The 26,093-nt window shown below is 38.0% G+C and overlaps 1 protein-coding gene across 2 annotated transcripts in view; it reads right to left on the minus strand.

Annotated features, from left to right (window-relative positions):
- The window catches only part of LOC102785515 (leucine-rich repeat and fibronectin type-III domain-containing protein 2), a 134,697-nt gene that overhangs the window by 82,238 nt on the left and 26,366 nt on the right, over positions 1-26,093 (minus strand). Inside the window, exon 2 of one of the 2 annotated variants that reach the window (XM_087833038.1) lies at positions 3,687-3,835. The exons of the other annotated variant lie outside the window; for it this stretch is intronic. The gene's annotated coding sequence lies outside the window, so the exon portion shown is untranslated. The remainder of the gene's footprint in view (positions 1-3,686; positions 3,836-26,093) is intronic. 2 annotated transcript variants of the gene reach the window in all.

The following is a 26,093-nucleotide window of genomic DNA, read 5'->3' on the forward strand; positions in this document are numbered from 1 at the left end:
GTGTGTGGAGGTTGAGTGGTAGGTGCACTATGGAAAGAGCTGATTGACTTTTAACACATCAGTTAAACTGGAATAATGTGATAGAATGACTATTTCCATTCACCCAATGAGTTCCAGAACACTGATTGGCTAACATTATTGATATTCTGTCTTATTTACCATTGTTGCTCTGAAGTTTTTGTATAGATTTCTAATTTGTGTAGTGATTAACACCTATTACATCTCATCGCATGCTGCAAGAAGGGCAGGATGAAGAGTCTCCTAATTTAATTGTCTAACACAGTGATTTTTATAATATTAGCTGCTGTTGAGGAACTGCTGGAGTTAAGTGATGAGGGGGACTTAACGATCACACTGCACACTCTGCTCAGGTCCAACTGAGTCACAATCGGCCCACCTCTTTGAATGCCATGCTTAATCATGCCTGAGCGTGGAACACAGCAACACTCCTTAAACAAATTGGACATTGGGGTTCAAATGTGCTTGGGGGCAATCATCTTTCTGCCCACTTTCTTAAAGCCAATCAGCCTCCACTCTAGATTCTTTAAATTGCACTGCTCATATTTCATTCTTCCTTGTAGATTCAACCATGCGACCCACCTTGTCTCCATCCCCAACTAATGCAAGTCACTCATCCGGCCCAAATTCCTGTCACTGCTATGATGTGCCATTGGAATCTAATCGCCAGATAGCATAATTGAATTCAGTATAGCAATAAATCATGTTAAATTCCCTCTAATGATCTCTTCTTATTGAAATACAGTAGGAGGTTAATGAGTTTAAGTTAATGAGCAATGGTATCTGGTTAAAATCTTCCATGTTTTACAGTGACTGTAGCTCAACACCGATTCAAATCAGTGAAGAATATACAGCAGTTTGCATGCTGCACAACACACAACCCTGCTTTATTTGTCCATTAGTGTAGGTTGTGGAATACTTCTCTGTGTGAACAACTCTGTAAACTTCCTATAAGGTCTAAAACTAGTGTTGTCAAACTATAGGCTCACCATAATGTCCCCTGGCAGCGAAACACAATTTACAGTCTCCCTTTGTTTCTGGCTGACCCTGTTTATCCTTCACAGTGCCCTGAGATTCTAAACCTATAAAACAGGTATTATTTTCCTCAGCTAGTGGCGTAACTTGTTGGAATATTTTACACAGATTCTGTGGCAGGTATCATTCAGAAGGAGTTTGTTAGTGTATGGCCCTAACCTCATCTAAAGGTATCATTGAATCCATGACAGCTGTCTACAGTTACCAAGAAGTAAGGTAGAAACTGAGAAAATTATGGGGAGAACAAAAATATGAAACCAAGCAGAAAGGAACTGACAAAAGATTGAATGTCAGACTGATGAGTAAGGAAGAAACTTAAAAAAAAGGCAGAAGGGAAAAGCTTTGAACCCTTAAAAGTCACAAAGGAAAGGCTCGACTTTACAAGAAAAATCAACAATATCAAAGCAGTTTTCACTCTTGATCATTCAAATGTCTGTAGTCTAATTGGAGATGTAGAGTATATCAGATGTAGCAACATTTTTCCCACATCATTTTCTTTTGTAATGTCAACAAAAAACATGTGGCAGATCCAGACCTCCTTTTGTTAGTCAGACTGGGCAGATGGCGTGAGTAGAGGAATGAATGACACAGTGTTCAGAAACTGACTCACTTCAGTTATTTAATTTTTTTTAAAGCAAACTGTTCTGATATTCTCCATGTTTAATACTACATCCTACAGACTGGTTAAAATGAAAGACTTAACCTATTTGATAAAACAGACAACTGCATAGTTTTTAATTCCCTGATTTAAATCTGCCTCTTTTTTTAGTTGTACCATACCATTTCTGTATTAGGTACTAATATAGGAGAGTGCATTTACAGAAGACTCATTTACTGAAATCAATCTGTTGTTTTGCCCAGTGCCACATGCAGAGCTGACTGTGTTCTGCGTATATTTGACCCTGTTATAATTTGTATACATACAGTACATGATATTTATTCCAAGCCTCTATTAGCATCTAGAAGTAGTTTCGATTCAAATTTAGGCCTTTTGAATATAGGAAGTAAAATAAAAATAAGGAAGAAATGACAGGAGGGAGGCTGGGAGCATAAAAAAATCAGGGGGTGAGGAAGGAACAATAAAACCAATCAGGGAATCAAGGAATAAGAGAACTAAAGGAAGTAGAGCTTGATAAAACAGAATCCAGCAGAGAAGGCCGAAAGAAGAAAGAACAAGGCAGGGGAGAGAAATTCAAGGAAAAGAAAGAAGGACGGACAAAGAAGGCTAGATATAAACTGGGGGGCTGAGGAGGGATGATCAGGTATTGTGAAATGCTTTGTCTGTTCTTACTAATGACTGGCTAAAAATCCCACACTATAATTTGGAATAAAATGGGAATAAAAACGTTTGACTTCCACACATTGAGTGCATTAGTTTATCATCCTGACATTTAACAGTTTCTTGGTTAATAATGCAGCTGTGAGATCAGCCTGAGGACTATCAGTTAACTAATAAGTGCACAACTAATGCCACTGTGTGGTCGACATGAAACCTTAGTGCTTGCTTGTTTTCAGCACTTTTGGGGCATGATTATAACAAATAGATGAGCATGATGAACTAAACTTATTTCACTTCATTCCACCCTTAAGACCTTGGCAAAAACACCATGTTAACTTGAAGTGGATAGATTCATACATTGCTGCTTAGGGATATCAAATCCCTTCCCCCATTGGAATCGGTTAGAGGAAGCAATGTTAGATTGAGATGAAGTGAAGGCTTTGAAAATTTAGTAGTAAGTAAAGTTTTTGTACTATATTTATCCTTAAAGCAACCTTTGTAGGTGTAGCTCACTTACAACATTGAACTGCTAAATAGACACAGTAAACATGATCCTGTCAGGATGTCTTTGCAGGAATGACACTTTAAAAGCTTTTTGAAACTGGCGCCGTCATTCCCAGAAAACAGCTGGATATCATCTTGATTTCCATAGCTGTAGCTAAATAACCTGCGACACGGCTTTGCTGGAGTTACTGTGGCTGGCAGCATTCGATTAAAATGCCTCTGTCTTCTTATGCAAGTAACCCAGTTCCTTGGTGAAGCAGGGATCTACGGGGAAGCAATTAAAATCCAAATTCTTCCCAGTATGTGGACTTCACAGGGAAAAAAATCCTTGGACAGCCTAATGTTTGTTTGGTGTGTTGACTAGTGGTTTTCTTTAGATATAAGAAATGTTAAGGGGGGGGGATAAAGGACAGAAGGAAGGACAGCAGAAGCAAAATGAAAAAGAAAGCGGGGATTAAAATAAACGAGAGAGGAAGGAGGGGATAAAATTCAGAGCCAAGCAGAGATGAGTAAGGAAGTAAGAAATGAAGAGAGAAAAAAAGAAAGAGGGAAGTAAGACTTGCAAGATCAAGAAAAGGAAGGAAGGTAGAGTGTGTGTGTGTGTCGGGGGGAGGGGTTAAAAAGGGGCAACCAAAGATGGAAGCTTACTTGAAAAGGATTAAAAAAAAAAACTGGTGAAAGAATGCAAGGATGAAAGGAACTGTCAATAAATACCAATATAAAACTCTATTATTTATCTATTAAGCTTCTGATTATAGTCAAGCAGCAACAGAAAGGAAGACTGCCCTTCTGTTTATTTGTTCTCAAGTCAGACTCTGTGAGTTCGTGTGTGAACGCACTATGCACTGACCTTGAATTCCTCCTGCGGGCAACAAACAATCCAAAGTTGTTCTCTTCCTCCCACGGATGAATGTTGCAAGGTGACGTTTGTGTGTGTGCTTGTCTGCATGTGTGTGTGTGCGTGCGTGTGTCCTCCACCTCATCCGTTCACTTTTTCACCTGCAGGAAAACAATGCGGAGAGACAGGGAGCAGGATGGGATGAGAAATGGCACTGATCTTGGACATTTGTGTGGCTTCTAATCCTGTTTATTTAGAAGAAGAGAGACGAGTGGCCCTAGAAACCTATAGCTGAGGTCTGGAGTTTGATCTGTTTTTTTGGGGGGCAGCATAATTTTGAAACCTGCCTCTATATTTGCTGCTTGGGTTTATTATATGTAGTAAGATACATGACAAGAATTCTTTATGACTGGTGTTTTGTTCTTAGACAATTTATTTGTTACATTTTAGGGGGAAAATGCATAAAATAAGCATAGCGTCAACACAATTTTAAAAATCAATGTTCCCAACACAACTGCTGTGATCATGATCCTCACCTTTCTAATCTTTAAAGATTGGCTCTAATAACGATCAGATCAGGATTTAAGCACACACAGTCTATCAATTAATTAATAAGAAAATCAGATACCTGTAAAATGTGAACTGTGTTTAAACTACCTCTTTAAGTTTTATTAAGACATTTACCTAAGACTGGACCTCTCTACCATCTTTGCATAGTGTCTGCCTTACAGTGTTTTTACTTGAGCTATCAAATAAAAACAGTTGAACTGGTCTAATAATAAGGTTTGTTGTGGATTACTCAAAAAGTAATGCCTCCCACATTATCCATTCCTTTTTTGAAATTTATGGGTCATGTTGCTTATTTAGTCTTTGAAGTAAAAATACTTGTGTTACTCCACAACACATCCTGAGATGTTACATAATTACCAGTTAAATTTAGACTACCGCTCCAAACACTGGCACAGATCTCTATCCTAATGAGGAAACAAGGTCTTTCTATTAGTGTTTGAGCGCTCTAACACACTGACAGCAAAGTTGGTGAAATCCAGGTCAAGGAACACTTCACAGAAAAGTCTTGCCAACTGTAGCAACCTTTGACTGCTTGGCTGGGGTCGGCATATACTTATGTTTTTTACTAGTTTATGCTGGTATTTTGTCGTTGCAGAAACAGAGGGAGATCTGATTTTATGTACGTAGAAGCAGATAGTTTTTGTAGTTTGGGTTCAGATTGCATTTTACCTTCTTATGCTTTGTAAGCTTGTACATTGCTTTACCATTTTGCCCTTCCTTCACACAAACTTTCCATCTGCAAAGACTGCATATAATTAAAGAACGTGTGTTTTGAAATGCTTTGTTATGCACTGCATTGTTTCTTTGCTGAAAAATGTTAAGTTGTTTTGGTATTGCTTAGATCTTTCTAATGAAGATGGTGTTTACTGATAGCTTATCATTGACTGGAAATCAGTGTGGTTTATTATTTAAAACTCACACACGCACTTGTACATTTTAGCTTATTATTTTCTCATTTTACCTGACTACGTCATGCCTAAACTTAGAGTTGCACTGCTGGGTAGTAAGATGTGTGGGTATAGTTTCAATTTCAGGTTCACACCATAGGCACAGTTTTCTTCTAACCTTGAACCTACTGTTGTTCCCTACTGTGTGGCTCCATCATACAGCCTTGGGTCAACATGGTAATAAAGGACGCTTCTTTGCGTCATGCTGACTTTGCAAATCACTTCAACATGTTTTCCAGGCAGGTGCCCGCAGCGTACATCACTCAGCCACCAGCCAGCTTCTCTTGGAGCTAAGTGCTGTGCCAATTATTGCATGACACCATCATCCATATCTGTTCTCATGGAAATTCATAATTTATGACACATCTTCATTTCTGCCTCCAGGGACCTGAATGCTATTATCCTGCCAAAGTGAGATCTGATTGGGCAGCTGCTATCTCAGTTGCTTCTTTGAAGTCTCATTTCTTCAAGTGCCCTTCTAAAGTCACTATAATGTATCATTGTGCAGCAGATATCCAGCGAGCCGCAGAAACACCACCTATTGACTCTGAGTGGAAACTGTAAATCTTTGGCTGAAACCTTTAGAGTTGCCGGGTTAATGCTCTAATATTTAAATCCATATCTATCTGAACACAAAAAATCCTCCCAGTTGTCAGAAGACACTCCCAAACAGACTGAATAACTACTTCAGTGCATTAATTTTAACATAAACACTCTGCCTGTAGTTAGATATAAAGTTCACAAACATCTAAATCACATCACAGCCTGTTAGCTTTAAATCACAGTAGGTTTGTTCTGTTTGCCATTTGGTCCATCTTTCTAACATTTCTGTACTGTTAGCTTAACTTTTCCACCTTTAACCTTAGCTTGACTGTTTTAAACCTTAAAACTAACTTTAGCCTAATGGTTTCAACCTAAAAATACTAATATTTATTTAGTTTTTTTGAAAAAGAAAGAATAAAAACCACCACAAGTTTAAATTTAAACCTCGGTCCATTTTTATGACATGTGCTGTAGAACATTAGTAACATTTTATGAACTTTTTGTGTGCTACATAAGTTTGTAATGATTTATTCCTTTAATAATATTTGGGGGGTCATTTCAAATATTTTATAGAATTGATTTATTGTAAAGTATTCTTCCACTAAATGTGTCACAATTTATTGATTATTTTCAACTTATGGGATGTAGCTTGGCTATTCTTTTATTCTAGTATTATTATTTGCCAAGATTTTATATAAAATAATGTACCATTAGCCCGACTTTTACACATATTACCCAGTAATGGCTTATGTTTTCAGCCCTAAATTTTCAATTATTACCACATTAATCCTCAGACATATCAACCTAAAACTCTACTTGCATTCCTGAGTTATAAACATGTTATTAAAATCTATCATACAGTGATCATTATGCCTCCTGGCTGACTACAGTTTTTTCAGCCGGCACAAAATGAAAGGTTAAAAAGGGACGTTACATATTTCAATACATCCCTGATTAACATGAGTCAGCTAATGAATCATTCCTGCAAACCTTGTAGGTTGAATAGTTTTTGAATGTGCTTTACATTTTCTGCCTTGTAGAATACCAGTGAGTGATATTACCAGAGAATGTCATTAAGAACTCTTTGTTCTTTGGAAAAAGGCAGTGAAAAGATAATAACATTGCAATTTGTTATGAGTTGTCCTCGTGTAATTGTTTCCCTTTGAAAAAAAAAGACTTCATTGTTGTATGATTCATATAACACCAGTCACATCAAGCTGTCACAGAAGCTGCACAGTCCACCTTTACTCAAGTTTGAAAAAGACAGGCAATTTGAATTTAGTTTGTGCTACCTGAGAATCTAACTGACAGTCTTAATCTTGTGCGCTGACACTTATTTAAGAACTTAAATTTTGCTTTTCCTTGTCTGCCCTTGTTGTTGCTCTATTCAACTGCACACAATAACACCACAATCATCACACCTGTCAAACCCAATACTTCACAATAAGTCTCCAATTGTAAATGAAATTTGTCTATTTTCCAGATGGCTGATGAAAAACCATCTGAACTATAAAATTATGGATTTTAACTAATGCACACAGCTCAGAAAGTTTCAAACAAAAATCCACACACATAAAAAAAAAAAAAATCCACCGAATTGAAGGATAAAGACGGCCTCTCACAGCGAGAGGAGAATTTTTATATATTATAATATATTAAAAATTCTCCTCTCGCTGTGAGAGGCCGTCTTTATCCTTCAATTCGGGTCGTCTACCAGAGCTTGAAGGTCATACACTGTGTCCTTGCTTTTCCTACGACTGCTTTCTACTGGACAGAGATCTCAGAGATCTTTTTTTTGTCCGCTTTGTCGTCTTCCTCCCTCCCTCCACTATTGCCTTCACCCACACCCACATTTTCTTGAGTTCTTCTCTCAGCCCTTTGTATTTCTTAAGCTTCTTCCTTCTTCCTGATGTCGCTGTCAGTCGGTATGGCTATATCTATCACTACAGCCGTCTTCCTCTGCTTGTCCACCACTACTATGTCCGGTTTGTTGGCCATCACCAGTTTATCTGTCTGTATCTGGAAGTTCCACAGGATCTTAGCTTGGTCATTCTCAACTACCCTAGACATCTCCCATTTTGATGTGCCTGTACACTATGTCAGCCACTTGGTTATGGCGTTCCATGTATGCCTTGCCTGCTATCATCTTGCACCCTGCTGTTATGTGCTGGATTGTCTCAGGGGCATCTTTACACAGCCTGCACCCGGGGTCTTGCCTGGTGGGATAGACCCCAGCCTCTATCAATCTTGTGCTGAGAGCTTGTTCCTGTGCTGCCATGATTAGTGCCTCTGCGCTGTCCTTCAGTCCACCTTTGTCCAGCCACTGGTAGGATTTTTGGATGCCAGCCACTTCCTCTGCAACGGGGAAAGGGCCTTTCCTTGGTAGATCCCGCACTTGATGGTAAATTGTGCAATTAGCTTAAAGTTGGCATCTAGTATTGTTTGCCACGTCTCATTGAGTTCCTGATGAAAGCTTTTAGGGTCCTGTGATCTTGTATACACTGAATAGAAGTGGACTACTGGAACAAGAAGGCATAAATGAGGAAGAGTTGGAGCCACTTCTTTTTAGGAGATAGTTCTTCAACTTCATTAGTAAAAAAGTTGGCTAAGAATGCCACAATTATTTTCTCCTCAAACATTTAGGTTATTAACAAACTTTTAAGTTTCACTTTATAAACTTTGGTTATTTTGCCTCAGAGCATATCGCCTAATTGCAGTTTGCCTCTTTGATATTTAACCCTATTCTTTTATTTAGAATTATTAACCATATAGCTTATAGACCAGTTGTGATGTAATGCTTAATACACGTCAAACACATCTCTGCATTTCTAAGCCAAATATCTTTTATATCACTACACTTGAAGAACTTGATAAAATAAATTGTACAAATGAGGACAGAGGTTTAAAGATAAAGATCTTGGTCATGCTAATGTAGTGCTCTCCTGCTTTTTGGGTAAATGAGGAGACCTACAAGAAAAAAAAATGCATGTTAATATTTCATATGGAAAGCTAATTACTTGTTACATCCTGCAGCGGGTGGAGGTGTTCTTAAGGCACTGTTGGATGATCTCATTAGTACTTTAAAGCCTACTAAGGCTTCCGCAGTCAATTTGCTAAATGCTAGCAAGTTATAGTCTTAATAAACCAGCATGCACTGGGTCCAGCTCAATGCTCGAGAACACGGCAGTCATTTTTACAGTTTATATTTTCTCGTTCTGGTCACTGTGACGTTAGAATCTAACACAATCTAACAGACCACACTGTGGCTGCGACATTCTGCCCCCATGTGTAAAGAAACTAATCCCAGCCTCTGACGTCGAAATATATCTGTGAATGCGCTGAAACAAAGCTGCTACAATGGGCAACCTTCCAAGACTGTGACTGGACATGGTAAAACATCTGTGAAAGGTTTAATCCCTCAAAAATGAAAAGAACAAAGAAAAAAAATCTAAAGCAAAGATTTAAAATGAAGTAGAAACAGACCACTGCCCCTTTTGATTATTAAGCATGAATCCTACTTATGTACTGCCTTTCTGGATATTTCCTGATCAAAGGTAAATTTCCCAAACTCCTGCCATAGAGAGATCTTAATACTTGTCTACAGAGCCAGCAATGGATATTTTAATGACGCATGCAGAGTTTAATGTGATTGTTCTGCTTGTCAGCATTACCTGAGAAAAAGCCTGTGGACTCATTTAGATCCTGCATACCACAGATCTGTGCAAAGTGCTTGTGAGTGTACAGACAGATGTCAGGGATGCAAGCTTTTCCTAATGCCTTTACTGAGATTTTTTTCTTATTATAAGTCTAAGCTGAGATATTTTGGCAGGTCGTGTCATAAGCTTAAGGCAGGAAAGAACTTGATTTGCAATTCTTGATCTGGACCAATAGCCAAGTCTTTCCTTAATGCTAGTGGTGGTGTCCTTATGGGTCAGAGTCTATTACAAACGAGAACCTTTCCTCACCCACCTCTCCCTCTTTCACTGAAGAGGAAATACAAATGTCTTGTGTTGGGTAAACAAAAATAAACCCAGTTGTTTCCTTCTCTTCTGTGATCTATTGCTGCCATGAAATGACACAGAATAAGGAGTCACAGAAAACTCCAGTCACAATGCACAGTGGAAAAAAAACACTCCAAAATAAAGAGCGTGAAAAGGAAAGAAAGAGGTTTTTTACGGATGACTGTGAGCTGAGGTCAAAGAACCCATTTAAATGGCTTCACTGCACAGAAAAACAGTCATACCTCACAGTTTTCTTTGCAACCTAGAATGGCAGCTATGTCATCCACAGCAGCGATTAGATTCAGTTAGCATTTCTGATATCACACAATAAGGGACCACTCAGCATAAATATGTAAATATTTAAATAAATGTGCATGACAGCAGAGCTCTGTAGTGAAATATATGCTGTAAATTTTATCACATGTGACAGCTTATATCAGCATGATGTGGTTTCCCATAATACTGCTGAGATTAAGTGATACGGTGCCATCAGTTTATTTCATTGGCAACTTCTGACTATCAATTGTGCTGTGGCAAAAATGCAGCAGTTATCCGTCTTTGCCCAATCCAGTCACAGCACACTGACATAAGAGAAACAACTAGAAACATACTAGAGATACGACAGTAATGAGAGACAAGGAAAAAGTGACCCTTACATGATGAATGCGCTCTTTTTACTTCTTTCACAAGCTTTTATGATTGAAGCTATAGATGTGCCTATAGCTCACAGCATCCGCTCAATATAGGATACTATTGACACAGCAGGTTGCTGCTCCTTTTCCTCTGCCTTTATTTTGGCTTAGTTTCACAGAAATACTAAATTTCCCTTTAAAGTAACAATTTAAATTAATTTTATAATTAACAAAATTTCTGAAAATATAAATAAATATGAAGACTATTCAGCAGTTTTCAGCATTTAGTCAACTAAATGCTGAAAACTGTAGTAGCTGCCAGCTGAATACTAACAGTATAAAATTTGACAATATTAATTTCTTTGTTTTTGTTCTTCTCCTTCTTCGTCTTCTTCTTATTATTACACTGCTATCACTTTCTATTTAAAAAAAAAAAGAATTTAATCTGGAGAACATACCATGTAAAAACTTCAGCATTAACTTCCTAGACAATACACAGCAGCACAGCATTAATCTAATACTCAACAATGTCAGTTCGCTGCACACACACAAACCCTGCATTAGCTGGTGTTACATCCAGTGTAAGCTGATGTGTCAAAGTACGTCTCAATGAGCTTTGGCAGAAACAGCATCTGCTGCATATTTCTAATTCGGCTTTCTATGGATTAGAGGAATACACTGAATTGCATGGTAACACAAAATACTTTGAATTAATGCAAAGTATTAAGAAAATATCTTGAGTGATCTTATTAGGTTCTTCGTACTGTTTACTGCATTTCATTTCAAATGAATGAGCTCTACTATGATAAAGGTTGGTTAAAAAGGGATCATGTCACCCAGATTACAAACCTGTTAATGTAGCTGTATTACTTATTATGTCATTTAAAGGAAAATGGTCTGCACACTACTAATAAACCTTTAAATTTCAGGGAACCTTGAACCAAACAATACTGTCCAATGAATCTGTACTTGGCTTTCATTTGTTCTTTCAATGAAACTGTCCTCCTCTTTGTTGTTTTCTGCAATCTTTTGTTTAACCCGTCGTTATGTTTAAAGCAAAGTAACCTCTAGCAGCTCTCTGCATAAATGAAAGTCTTTCAAACAGGTTCAATGAAAAAAGCATGATCTTTGATCTTGATGCCAACAATTATTATACAATGGAAAGTTTTACTGATGGCTACCAGAACAACTTGGTAATAAATGGTTTAATAGCATTTTCTTGATTTTTGTTATCAAGCATGCCTCCTTTAAAAACCCTGAAAAAATGTAGTCAGGCTATACCAAAACATTTCCAGATACATATTTGCTTAAGCATAAGCAAAACAGCAGCCGTTTTAAACTTCACTCTTTGCTTATGTTAGCTTGATGAATGCAATGCTGTGAAGCGAAACCCAACCAATAAAAAAGTGTTTCTTCATTTCCCTTTGACAGTCTTGGGTTTGTGTCTTTACATAAATGTATGTGGGAGAGTCTAACAATGTGATGAACAATGTTACATCCTAAAGCGTATGCACCCAGAAGAAAAGAGTACAGCCAAAAACCATTTTATGTCTGTGAGCCTTTCTCTGCCCTCATTATTGAGACATCAGGGATCCATATGCCTCGCACACACTTCCAAATCCACCCGAAATACAGAGACACGTGCATGGGCATAATTCATTCTCCCAGCAAAACAAAATCAATCATCATATTGGTTTTAGACGGCTGTTTGTGACTATCTCTGCACGTGAGGTTTGAGTCACGTGCCTGATCCTTCCCATTAAGCTAATTCAAGGCTTTACTCAGGGGCTACCTTTAAATCCTATGCTTAAGAATAATATGTAGCGCAAAGAAGCCATGGGCAGTGAATCCACTTTGTGACACCACAAAAAAAAATGCTTTCCTGGGCTGTGCCAGCATATTAACAAGGCCACTGTTTACTCGCCTACCCTGGCAATAAGCGTTGCCAGTACCCCGGCAGCCACCTGTTTACGCCCATAGGTGGCTGTGGATCGGGGAAAGTGCTGCCTTCTGCTCTTCCTGGTCAGAAGTCAACAGCCTGCCATCACACTTAATCCGTCCTGCAGAAAATTCTGAAATCCACTAGTAGTCTTTCTAAGGGCAGCATGACACCACAGCTTCATCTCCAATATTTCAATTGTTTTGAGGAACCATCATATCTGAAGCCCCCCCTCCCCAAATGCTGCAGGTGAATAACTGCTCATTCTTCTCTCTTCTTTGCTCCTCTTTTAACTCGGCTCTTCCTTCAGGCAACCCAAATTGAGCCAAGCTTGGCAGTCAGAGAAGCAATTTGTTAAAGGACTGTGGAGTGCACTTGTCTAATGTTTCATTAAATTATCCCTATTCACCCGCCTCTAGCCTGTAGTAAAGCCTCTTATGGATTTCGAGCAGCAGGACTGAGGTCAGCTGCAATCTGATATTTCTTTCCGTGGATGGAGAATGTTACAGAGTAACTCCAGCTGGGGTTGCAAGGGTCAGTGCTTTGTTTTTGCCATCATATGTGACACTGTGTCCCTCCAGCTGCTCAACAGAGGCTAACACAGACAATTAGGGAGCCGATAGCTACATGAGCTACACCATGTGCTTCTCTGTTGTTTCACACATTAGTGTTTTGCTGCACATAATTATGTCATGGTTGTTATTAGGTTCCTTGTGCTAAGTAGCTTGTTAGCTTAGGTCCATATACACAGCTACTCTTAGAGACAATCAGATTCAAACTGAATTGTTTTGTTTCCCTAGACCAGAAATACAAGGTAGCCCTATTAAAGAAGCCGATGCAAACCACTGCCTTGCACTTCATGCATATCATGTCATGCAGCGTATTATTTCCTTTCCTCAGTTGTGTACAGTTGTCAGCTTCTTGGCTTATTCCCTTGAGGCAGAGCATTAGCATCTGTAAAGGTTGGAAATCTGCTATGGCTAATGTAGCTACAGTGTCCCAAGGCAACTGTTAGCTTTTGCTATGGTTTGCTTATCAGCAACAGAAACATGCTTTGATAAAGCCTGAAGCAAAATAGCACCTGAGAGAGAAAAAGCACAAAGGCTCCTTTACTGTACACCAACCACATGTTTAATCTATAGCAGAACTGTAATGCTAACCAGGGCTGATGTGGGACATTTTTTTGGAGAACAATTTCCAACTTTTATTGCTGAATAAAAGACTAAATGTGTGCATAATTCTAGCTTTAATGCCAGCATGCAGCACTATGCCCTAATTCAGTGCATTAGGAATAATACAGTACAATGTGGTTATAATAGGTTCTCTCATTTGAAACTAGCTTGCAATAGAATGTAATTCATCCCATACATGATTCTGCTTGTGGTGTGTTTTCTCTGTTACTGTATTTCAAATTCGTAACCCCTGCGTGTTAAATCTAGGTTAAGTCCCATGCTCTCTGACACGCTTTCTATGTGTACAATACATGTTAGCCTATCTCAGTAGTGCTTAGCTAATCAGTTAATTTACTTCCACACTAAGAAGCTCAGGTACATTTCACTACCATCCTAAACTGTTCCTAACCAGGAGTGCAGTACAGCAGCAGGCACTTAACACACCCACACCACAATTTCTTCATCCTTTACTAAGCGCAACCACATAATGCTTCTTAAATATCCACATTTTCAAGGAAGCACAAAGACAGAGAACCCCGTACACCAGAAACTGGAATGAACACACTGCAGTAAGAACATATTGGCTCTGCAACCTTGGATCTCAGCTGGCATGACCTGAATAACAATCTGCCATGAGCAGGAAACCCTGCTGATCTATTCCATATGTTGACAAGGTAACAATATTATATCACTGACACTAAATGCACAATAAATTTTAGTTGTACCATGTAGCTTTGCACCTTAGGAGACGAGCAACAAACTGGCACTGAGTAAGTGAACATGTAAGTAGTTAGTTATGTGTTTTAGTGGCTCTGTAGTCTAGTCATTTACACATTTTCCTAACAAGCAAAACCCCTGGTTTGACATTAAGAAAAGACACATCACTTTGGGGTTATGTCATGAACGGCATCTGGTGTAAAAATCTGCCAAATCAAACATTTAGAGCTACCTGCTTTGTTGATCCAGTGGAATAAGGGAGTAGCTGAAATTATTCTATATAGGTATATACTTCATTTTCATATCTGGCTATGGCTGTATCGATAAGTCTGGTGTGTAGGAGACTCTTCCAGCAAAATGTATTAGTTGACATGGTATGAAATTTTGTATCTCAGAGGATGGAGACTTAATTATGATCCACTGACATTTCTCGTCCCCCAACTTTTCAAAAGCTAGAAAATTCTGTGTTTGGGCATAACATTTGGTAACATTTAACATAATTTAACAATTTAACAGTGACTTAAAAGTATCTTAAATCTAGGGTGTAATTTGCACACATATTAATGGGTTTTAGTTGACATTTGTAGATTTACTGTTGAATGCATTGTTGGAAAATCTCTGGAGAATTCCTATTGCTATACATAGAATCACTGGCGATTCCAAATTAGACATAGACGTGGGCATGAATGGCTCCGTGTCTCCGTTCTACCCCCATGATGACTGACGACCCTGCCTCGTTTCCTATGACATGTATGGCTAGGATGAGAGGTTGAGAAAATGGATAGATGGTTGTATTCCAATTACATTAGTGATCACATGTGCATCACTTACAAATGAGTAACGACTATTGAGAGGAATTTAATTAAAAGAGTTTATGAAAGAATGTGTGTTCTTTGATATGGTAGATAAGGTCAAGGTAGAAACAATGAAATGTGTCCTTTTACCTTATGGCGAACTGTGAGCATAGTAATAATAAGATTAAATTGCATTGTCTGCCAGAAAAAAAATATTGCGAGATTAACTTGAACCAATAATGAAAAGAAAGCCTAGCAACATAAATCAATCATGAGCATGTAATGACATTATACTGTGGGCCCGGTTGCTTTTCGCCTTTAGCTGTATTGTCTGTTTTCCCCCTTGACAGCTTTCTTTGAAAAGCAGCTAAAACCAACTAAGCCAAGATGTGATTGCCCTTAACATGAGGCTCCTTCTGGATACTCCTTCCCTGTATCTTTTGACCTTTTTTCTCAGTGCAAATTCCAGTGTTTATATGCCTGGCTGGCTGGAAACCTAAAGTTATTTCTCCAAGGGAAATGAGGAATGGTGGAGCCTTTAGTCATAGAACTGGTGCAAATTTGTCATGTAGGCTTGTGTCTGTTTCTCAGGGAAAAAAAACCCCTGCATCATCATTTCTCAAGTAGAGAATGCAAATAGTGCTGCATCAAAGCAAAAAACTCTAAACAAATTTTGAGCTGTGTAGTCATAATTTATCAGCACTGAACAATTCTTAAAGCTATAAACATATTCTAAAATAAACACAAGCGCCACTTTATTGAATTATACACTAGATTATTTAAACACAGGTTGTCGGCTTGCAGTTGCTTTAAAAACCCACTCAACATGATGCTTCTCACTTCTCACTCACTGAAGTGTAAGATTATTGGGCAAACCATAAGTACACCACCCACATGAGCAGCATCTGTTGCTACATTTCCCACAGCCACACTGTTTAGCCTCACTAGACAATCTGGGAGCAGGGAAAGTTAATTTAATCAATACCGTTCTAAGATTCACTTAAAGTAATTGGTTGATCAATGATTGACTTTTCCCTGAAAAGGTCTGTTTATCCATTTGAAGTGTGAAAAAACAAGTCCATCGGGACAGAGCTAAAGTCTGGATTTAAATAACTGTTTGATGCCTTTTAGTAGCTTTACAGTATTTGTTGACCTGATATTTATTTTTCTATAAAGGACCAATTAGACAATCTTTACTTTGTTCTGATAATGTTCTGTGTTATCAGTGATCTGCAATTTTTAAGACTTAAAGCTGCACTAGACATTTTTTTTATAACAGATCAAATGACTGTAAGAAATGCAATACAAAGAAGGTTGCTTGTCATAAACATAACAGTTCCCTTGCAGCATCTTTCAGCTCATGGTTCATGTTTTACACCCTGCAGCTTTAACATTTTAGTTCACTGTGACAGTGAAACAACCCTAATCCTAGCCAGAAGCCATTTTTAAGATAAAAATTGTAACGCCGGCAACACTGAACTGCTTAGCATCTAAACATAGGCAAACAAATAGCAATGAGAACACTTTATTCAAAATATGAATGTTATTTCCAATAGTTGTAATTTGTATTTGGTAGTCTGTTTCAGCTCTGAGATGTTCATGCCCTTCCAGTCACCTTAATGGAAAGCCTAGGTCGGTGACAGCAGAATATCAGCGTCAACCAAAACAAAACTGTGAGAAATACTATGCAGCCCACTTGTCAATGCTTCCTTTTAAAGTATTGTGTAGCAACAAGGGCAATTGTAGGCTTAAAATGTACAGAAGGGCATCAGCTGATGTTGGCTGGCACTTAGGTCAGCTGATATACTGGGAATGCTGGCTGAGCGCTATGCACAATTGAGCAACTTGTAGCATTGGTCTAAAAAAAACTGGAGCAGTTAGCGGTGTTTTATATTCTTAGATTACAGTACTGTGCAAAAATATTGACCCACCCCATATTTAATATGTATGGCAGGAGAACACGTAATATGCAGTATCTCTAAAACTATCCATCATTCATGCAAATCATTGAATTCACACATTCCAATCATTTCCATAGGCACAGATATATAAAGCACCCAGGCACCTTGACTACTTCAACAAACATTTGCAACTCAGCCACAATGTGGAAGGCCGTTTAAGATTGAGTTCTATAGTCAATCGCTACAGTCCTTCATGAGGCCTTCAGATTAGTTTAAGCACAGTGTGTTTCCATAACCCAGCAGCTACATCTGCAGCCAAAAATATTTCCATAAACACACTCCCAAACCTTGTGGACTGCCTTCCCAGAAGATTTGGAGCCGTTATAGCTGTGAAGGATGGGCTGACATCATATTAAACTCTATGGATTAAGTATGAGATGTCTTTCAAGTTCATGTGCGTGTGAAGAAGCGTGAATAAGTTTAGCAATGGTGTAACAATTTATTGAAAAATGTGCAAACATGCATGGATGAAAAATATTTGAGTTAAAGACCGAATTTGTAAAACTTTAATGAACCTAAGCATTAATATTTGGTATGACCACCTTTACTCTTCAGCACAGCCTAAACTAGTTACAGTAGGTCAGGCAAGCTATCTTTGAATTCCATTAAGTAGCTGTCGTCAGGAATGGTTTCCCAAGCTTTTTCAGAAAACATTCAGAGCTCTTGTTTGGATGTTGGCTGCCTTTCCTTGTGTTTTCTGTTAAGATGATCCCACCCTGCCTCAATAATGTTGAAGTCCAGGCTCTAGTGAGGACAATCTATGACCAATAAAGTTCCATTGTGTGTTTTTTCTATCCAGATATGATTTTCTTGCATTAACAGTATATTTGTAATTATTGTCAGGTTGACAAATGAATCAAATAGGTTTCATATAAATATTCATAATTACTGTTGACAGTCACCTGTAGACACTGTTATGCCTTTCTTCTGACCTTCTCTGTGCATGTTTTTTGATGATTTGACCCAAAATTTCAAATGTGGATAAATCACTCTATAAAACCTGTTCTACCACTGATTTTTAGTCCAGTTCTTAGATACCTCAATCTTTTCCTCATTGGGCATGACTTCTTGACAGTCAGCAAACAGTAAGGGGATCAACTAAAGGTCTAGATGCATCGCTCATGTCCTTTACGTCCATGTCCTTTATCAAGCCTTTGCAGGATTTTTCCCTTTAAGATTCTGAGCTAAGCTGTCTGTTATTTGTAGACTAAAAACTGGTTCATCCCTTCAGTTTAGTGGCTTGTTTTATGCTTGAATGATTCATAGTCAGCTTAACAAACATAAACAAAAAAGGTCAGATAAAAGTACTGAACAAAGACTCATGACTTTTGTACAGCACTGTAAGTTTGTGTTTAAAGAAGGGTTACATTCACCATGTGGAACAAACCATACCTCTATTATTTAATATGTTAGCTCTTAAGTATCCAAAAATGCACTAAGACATAAAATACCCAAACCTATGAATCTATAAATGCTTGACCCTTCTGAATTAGATGGAAGTAGCATAATTAAGTATACATGATAAAACACAACTGATAAGAAACAAAAGACAACCAAATTTATTATTTGCCTCAACTAATTTACCATTCAAACTGTGAAGCAACCCACTGGAGAAGCAGAAATATGTTTTTCCTTTGCTTTTAGATATTTTTCAGCCCTGAAGGCTCGGAGCTGTAGCTTCGACATTTGTGTGGTTCTGGGATAAAATTTTGGAAAGTTGGGTTTCAATCTTGAATATTCTTCTAAACCTAAAAAATGAATTAGTCTCAAATGCATTAAAATAAACCATTGTGTATAATGCAAGCAGCTCAGGCTTTGCCCTGTGGCTACATCCAGAGCTTCTACCTGTAATATGCAGCACTGAAATAAACATCATGTGTTGAATGTGCCCTAACTCAAAGTGTTGTGTTTGTTTGCTTAAATTTCATTGTGCACATTTTTAGAATTTATTTAACTAGTAAACTAAAGGTTGGAGCTGGACTACAAGAAAGTCATGGCTCTGACTTCTGCATCCTCTGCAAGCCAAATAACAGACTGAGCATGCTCAGACAGGCTTACATTTATAAATTCAACCTGACAGTGATAATTGCTATTGGTTTAATGTATCCTGAGGAGTTCTAGCTTTCTTTTACACTTGCTTCTTTTAATCACTCTTGAAGAAAAAAACCAGAAGATCCATCTATTATCTAAACCAGTTTGTCCTGTGCAGGGACAAGGAGGCTGTGGCTCACAGCGAGCCAGGGATTTGGTGCACAATGGACAGGATGCAATGCTGTCAGAGAGCTAACACATTTGGGCAGAAAACCATTCACACTAACCTTTCCAATTAACCCGAGCTTGGACTGGACAAGGTCAGGAAGATGTTTCACATTTTTCCTAGTTGAAGTCAAGACAAGTCTTTATGATATCACAATGGCTTCTCAGACTTGGCTATTCAAACCGAGCAGGATGACACTTTAAATCCACAACCAAAGATTTTTTGGGTTTCTTTCCTCATTCTTCCTTACACTCTTAGATCCTTACACTCTAGTGAGCAACCCGTTCTGTTCTATTTTTCTTTTCTTAATCCATCCATTACAAAATGTCAAATTTTATCTCGCTGAGTCTCTACAACACACAGCAGCCCTGTGGTCATTGTCACAGAGGCCACGAGGAAGTGTTATTGCTGGATAAAGACCAGACGGCTTACTGTCACAATGTGGCTAGTAAAACATCAGAAACTCTGATTCTATTTTAGGTTGCCTGTAGTATCAGACTATTTAGCCTTGTCCTTGTATACCAACCATTTTGGAAGAATTCTTGGTATTTCTTTTGACTTTTGAGTTGTAATTTCTCAGAATGATTAACCAGTATTAATGCTTTCCTTTCATTTTTATATGCATTTCTGGAGTTAAGGAGTACAAATTCAGTTCACAACTGTTAAACTTTGTTACCAGTTTTTTTCTTCTGGTTACTCAAAATTTTGCAGTGAAAGAAAATTATTTGCTGCTCTGAATGAACTAGTTTCTGAGGATCTTTAAGCACGATAAATTCCCTTAACTACATAAATTATTAAATTGATTGTAGACTATAATAAACAGCACTGATATTCTAAAGGGACTTTATATTACCCTCACTGTAAAAAACTACAATTAAAAATATTACATAATGTTATTTTTTTGTAGTTGATATGTAGACTTTATGGGCACCTACATTACACCTACAGGAGCTTTTATGAAATCCCCATTTGATATGTAGACAGATAGATAGTAGATAGATAGCTAAGAGTAAGGACATTGCCAGGGCAATCTCAAGTGACCACTAGAGGAACTGGAGTTATTGGAAAGGAAAATATTTAGATGCTAAAAATCCCAAAATGGTTTTATTCAGCATCAAATTCAAATTTAAATCCAGCTGTCCATTTTTTCTACCAATGGTAGTCTGTTTTTTTTATCTTGTGTTCCACCAAAAAGAGCCCACAGGTGTAAAAGGGTAGTTATGCAAGTCATTGGCATGGCTATAAAGTACTTCAAAAGGTAAGACTTACATCAACTCATCCTACACAAACCTAAAGATTTGTAGTCATATCCAACAAGCCCTGGATTTTTTTTAACACTACATAAAGAAATGTCAGTAACAATGAAAGAAAGAAAAAAATACCATGTTGCTGAGAAACAGTTATTGTAAACAATGAGCACTCAGAGTGAAATCTAGCTAGATTGACACATGTGACATAGCACTTAGTGGCACTGTAAGCTTACAAGTTACTTTGATACAAAAGCAAACACATCTAATTGTGTACGCCCTACAGTGGGACTTTGAGTCCTTGATTTGACCTCCACAGTGGAATAACTGGCAGCTGAAAGCAAAAAGCTTTCATTTCACTTCTTGAATTAAACATACACCAGTGAACTCTCACAGAGATCCAACAAGCTACGTAGCAGACAAATCCCAGACCAGAGATGTGTGTTTTCCCTCAAGGCTTAGTTTATTCATCCATAATTCCTTTAACCTCAATTAGACATCTGCCAACTAGAATAGAGCACATAAACGACTCTAAACGAGCCAGATTGTCTGCAATAGTTGAATAAAATGCACAGTGTCTGCCCTTGAGGTCCTCTGTTCACTCTGGAGCACTAAAAAATGGAAAGCTGTATGGTGTCAATGCCCTTAAGTGCACATACAGAGGCTATGTGGCTACAGTACATGAAGCATTTTCAAGAATGGTCTAGAGACTATTTTTATTCTCCATGACCAGTGCATGCTGAAGCCCTTCTATCATATTGCCTGCCTGCGGGCATGCAATAAGAAAACCAAACTTTGTTTCAAAATTGCAAGCACCTCTAAATGTAAAGTTTTGCAGCAGTGAAAACTGACTCAGTTTGAATTCCTAACGCCATCCAAAATGCTCACAGCACCTCTGACAGATTTGCACTCGGTTTCTTTCAAGTCATTATCTGTGAATGTCAAACTGTTGAACTGAAAAAGAAAATGACCAAAAATGAAGCAAGAATTCCTCCACTGAGTAAGAACTGAGGGTCTAACTGAGCAGATTTCCAGAGCTAGTTGCTTCACTGTTATGACAGCATTTACTGGATACTTTATTGTCACTGCTGAATAAAAATAAACTCCTGTTAAAAAACACTGATCGTAAGAAGCACAACTCAGTAATTGGGGCAAGGTTGTTTTTTATTGTTAATTTTGATTTCCTAAAATTTGATTATAAAATTGGTGAACAAGCTTAAAAAACTGTCTTGAATACCAAAAGACAGCGTTATTATGTTATGTCTGACAATGAGAAGGCATTCTGATGTTAATATATCACTTCAGTTTTACTGGGACTAAGTAAATTAAGGATAGCATTAGTACGGGCAGGCCACAAACTCAAGCTTAGATGCAATCCTTTTAAATCAACTAATCTCAAAGTCAGGCCACAGCAGCTGATGGATCATCTTCTAACCTTCTACGCATCCAAATCTCTATAGATCTACAGGGCGTACTTTTCAAGTTACTTTATCCTCCCTACAGGTGTATACTGTGAGATTATTATATTATCTTATGCCACGTTATACCCCTAATTAAAGATTGTGAAATCATTATGTAGTTTTAGGTTGCGTTATTCTCCTGACTTAGAAGAAGGTGACAACTATTACATTTATTAAACTGATTTGCATTATTATATTAGTGTACTTCTGATTCATAAGAAATACTGTTTTCAGAGAAACATGGCCTTATTTGTCTGATTAGAAAAGAACAGAACATACTGCACAGGAAGCCAGACACGTTGAGATCTGCTGTGACCCTTTTCATGCACATCTCCCCATCCCGATGGTTAATGCTCAAAAGTGTTGTATGGAATAATGAGAATTGTATGGAATAAAGGGATTGTTGATTGAGCATTTATACACCGAGTGGTGTTCTTCCTTCAGCCCAAAGATCAAAGAATTGAGGATTTAACAATACCTTCAAGCTCCTTTTCACTATAACTCTAGCGTGCTTAGGAGAGCTCTTTCAGACATCAGGACAATTAACAATTTTCCACACATATCACCATTCTTTCAGCTCAGTTTTGTAGCATCATCCACGCAATACTTTCATCATCGTCTCACACACGTCGCCTTTTCTCTCAAAACAATGTGCATCTTTAATCATTCATCCAAATGACAATTTTACCCTTCACTTATACATTCACACATTTATATATAACAAAAGACACTGACTGCCAAGATAAATTATTTCCATTACCATATCACAACTTCACTTCATCTTCCTCTAGTACTAGTCATCCTACCATTTTGACTAATTTAAAAGCATCTAAGCCCAGGTTCGCCCACCTTGCTGGTCAATTATAGCCGTTATCTGCCCAAGGCAGCGACCCGATTGCTAAGTCCTATCTTAATTTAAAAGCGCTTCCCGCAGTTCGACAGGAACCCCACCCCAGCGTCCTGTTGGCGTCTGGAGCTTTACGTAAGATTACCTGCCGTCCACGTTTGAAATGATCACGCCCAACGGCCCCCCCCTCTGTCAGTCAAATGGTGCAAGTAAAGTGGTGCTTGACCACTAGCTATTAACGAGCGTCCCCAGTGCTTGCAGTTGCCAGCTGAATTAACCCTCTCGCCCAAGGACAATGTTCCGCGTCCGGAACAGAGTGGAGGCATAACCCTTAGAACATTTTGCACCCCTAGGAAGTCCAACTTCCCGTCCCAAGTACTTTAAATAATTCTGGAAGCATCACTGTGGACTCTAACCGCCAGTTTATTATCTGATGCCCGGGTCCCACCCTATAATCAATGTGGGAATAAAATTCCCTGACCAAAAGTGTCTTGGCTGACGTAACACACACACATAACACACCAACTTCAAACATATGTCACAACAACTTTCAACTTCACCCTAAAATTAATCACAATAAATTTTATCAAATATCCCCAAACTTTACTTTTATTTATTTCTAATTACCCAAAAGTATCATGGACATGTCACCTGAAATTTACTTAACAGATTTTATAATTTAGTCTAATTTCCACCACTGAGCCAATTTAATGGTAACAATCATCATTTCAGTGGACAACTAATTTAGAATTCATCCAATGTGCACAATTTTCAACAGGCTTGCACTTACCTATACTCTTTTAGACCGGTAGATCTGTTGTCCACCTCATGTCAGATCGTACCTTAAGGTCCAAATTAGTCTTAAATTAGTATTAAATCCCTGTTCTTTAGTATTCTTTACGACCAAGAAAGACACAGGGCTCAACGTGGTCCTTTTACTTCAAAAATGATCTTTATTTTACATATCCGGGATATGGAGACCTGAACACAAAACACACAACCCCAGGTCTGAAGCACAAACGGAAGCCTGGGTATCTATATACTTGCTCTCTACATCACACCACTATAAGTTTCGATCAAAGACTCTGCTTAATTTCACTTTCTGGCTGCAAAAGCATGTAATTTCCTGTCAGCCTGCAACCTAGTTTTACACTGAAGTCTGGGCCTCTCTTATATAAACCAATATAATCAGCATACAAGCATTTAAGATTATATATTTATTACCTAACACCTTAAAGCTGTATGACTGAATCACTAAAATGTCATAACTGATATCTGTAATGATCTCTAGTTTTGGTTTCTCCAGCCTTATGCTTTCCACATATGCAAATGAGAAGGGGAGCAACCAACATCAATATAAATGATTGCTCATGAAAATATTTTTATTCATAAATGTATGCCACTTAGATCTGAAACGATTAATTAATGAATCACCTATGATAAAATTATGATGTGCTTTTTTTACATTTTTTGTTTGCTTTTCTTCCAGGCAGAAAAGCTTGAAAATAGCTCTTAATTGTGACATATTAACGTGCGACTGCAAATGAAAAACAAAAATGTCATTGTTCACTGTATATACAGTTAAGGAATGATGTTTTACTCCTATAGTAATATAGAGGCAGGTGAGAGCTAAAATGTCTTACTAATACTGTACACCTAAGCATTTTTCATTCTATGCTCCATATATGCTTCAGGCACATATATGCTTCAGGCATATATGGCACATATATGCCTGAAGGGAAACGGGAAGTTAGAAGTTATGACTGTGCCCAAAAGGTGTCACAATATCACACTAAGGAAAACATACTAAGTCCTTGTGCTGTTGTGGACTTTTCTACAGTGACCTTCATGCAATATTGAAATATTTTTAAAAGTCAATTTAAAAAGGAACCATTCAGACTTTTCAGTAGAGCACAAATGAATACAGCATTGAGAGAGGAATGAAACATCTATAAAAATGAAATGGAATAAATTGATTTGTTTGTGTCCAGATGAGCACAGAGTGAACACCTGGGGCCCGTGTCTGGTGGAAGGCTAACACATGGTACCATTCTCTTTGCAGATGCTAATATCTGAGCTCTATTGTTGAAAATAAAAGAAAAAGAGAAAGACTGAGACCCAGGTCAAGGCTTCATTTAGCAATAAGGGACATATGAGGATTGTGTTCTTGGGAAAATTTAGCACAGGGAAGTATGCTCACTGGATTCCAAACTGTGAATGATGTAAGCTATATTTTGTTGATTTATACCATTGATTGTCCATAAATTAGGAGGGAAATTTGACAAAGCTTCCTTTTGTGTTCCCAGGCGTAAAACAAAATGTTCACCACTGCCCATTTATTATTGAAAGAAACAAATAATCAAGTACCAATTACAGAGTAAGTCAACAACAGGGAAACCATACTAATTTAATCCACTGCATGACCAAGACATCTTGATAAGATTCAGTACAGGGATAAAACCACAAAACCAATAACAAACTTTTTCATTATGTTGATCTTCAATATTGTAAATGGATGGGAAGTGTTGCTCTGGGTGACTCATTCACAGCAAAGTAGAAGAATGAAGCTGATGTCTTTGCTACTCCAGAAATAATACAATAACAATTTCATCAGCAAAAGCTGACCATAAATCTGTTGACATCTTTTTCAGCACAATTTCTAAAAGGTTATACTTAAGGCTTGCACAGTTTCTGGTCCCTTGGAATGTAACATTTACAGCGTTAGCCGCACAATGTGGGGATGCTGTTTTCTGATTGGTACGGGGATATACTGAAATATGAGATATTTTGTAATTTTAAAGACAAAATTAAAGAATAAATCCAGCTGGTAGTATGATCCTTGGGAAATAAATGGTTAATTCCAATGGAAGTGAGTTCCACAACAGTGGAGCCACAATTTCAAAAGCACAGTCTCCTTTTGTCTCTAATTTGGACCTAGGTACAGCCAACAAAGACTGATCAGCTGACCTCAGATCATCATTATGCACTTTACAATTACACTGATAAATGTATTGTGAGCAGTTTGGGATGCGAAACTGGAGGAGTCAAGGATGCACTCCTCTACTTTTTAATTCCCACGTGACTCGTTCTAGTTCCATGAAAGATACCAACCCTAAAAATAAATGCTATCTGCTGGGTCTTCAGGTCCTCACATGCAGTAAATGAAAAGGATTTGGATATTCAATCCTGCAGCAAGCAGCAGAGCACTGGGTGTGCTTTGCCTAAAATTTAGTTAGCAGGGGTGGCTGTAGATAGGAGATAACAATGGCAGACAGCTCCTTGGGTTACATGCAGTCTCTCCATAGCAACCATATGTAATTATAATCGCACTG

Source organism: Neolamprologus brichardi, chromosome 19 (genome assembly GCF_056152115.1).
Source record: "Neolamprologus brichardi isolate AB-2024 chromosome 19, ASM5615211v1, whole genome shotgun sequence".
In the NCBI taxonomy this organism is placed as follows: Eukaryota; Metazoa; Chordata; class Actinopteri; order Cichliformes; family Cichlidae; genus Neolamprologus; species Neolamprologus brichardi.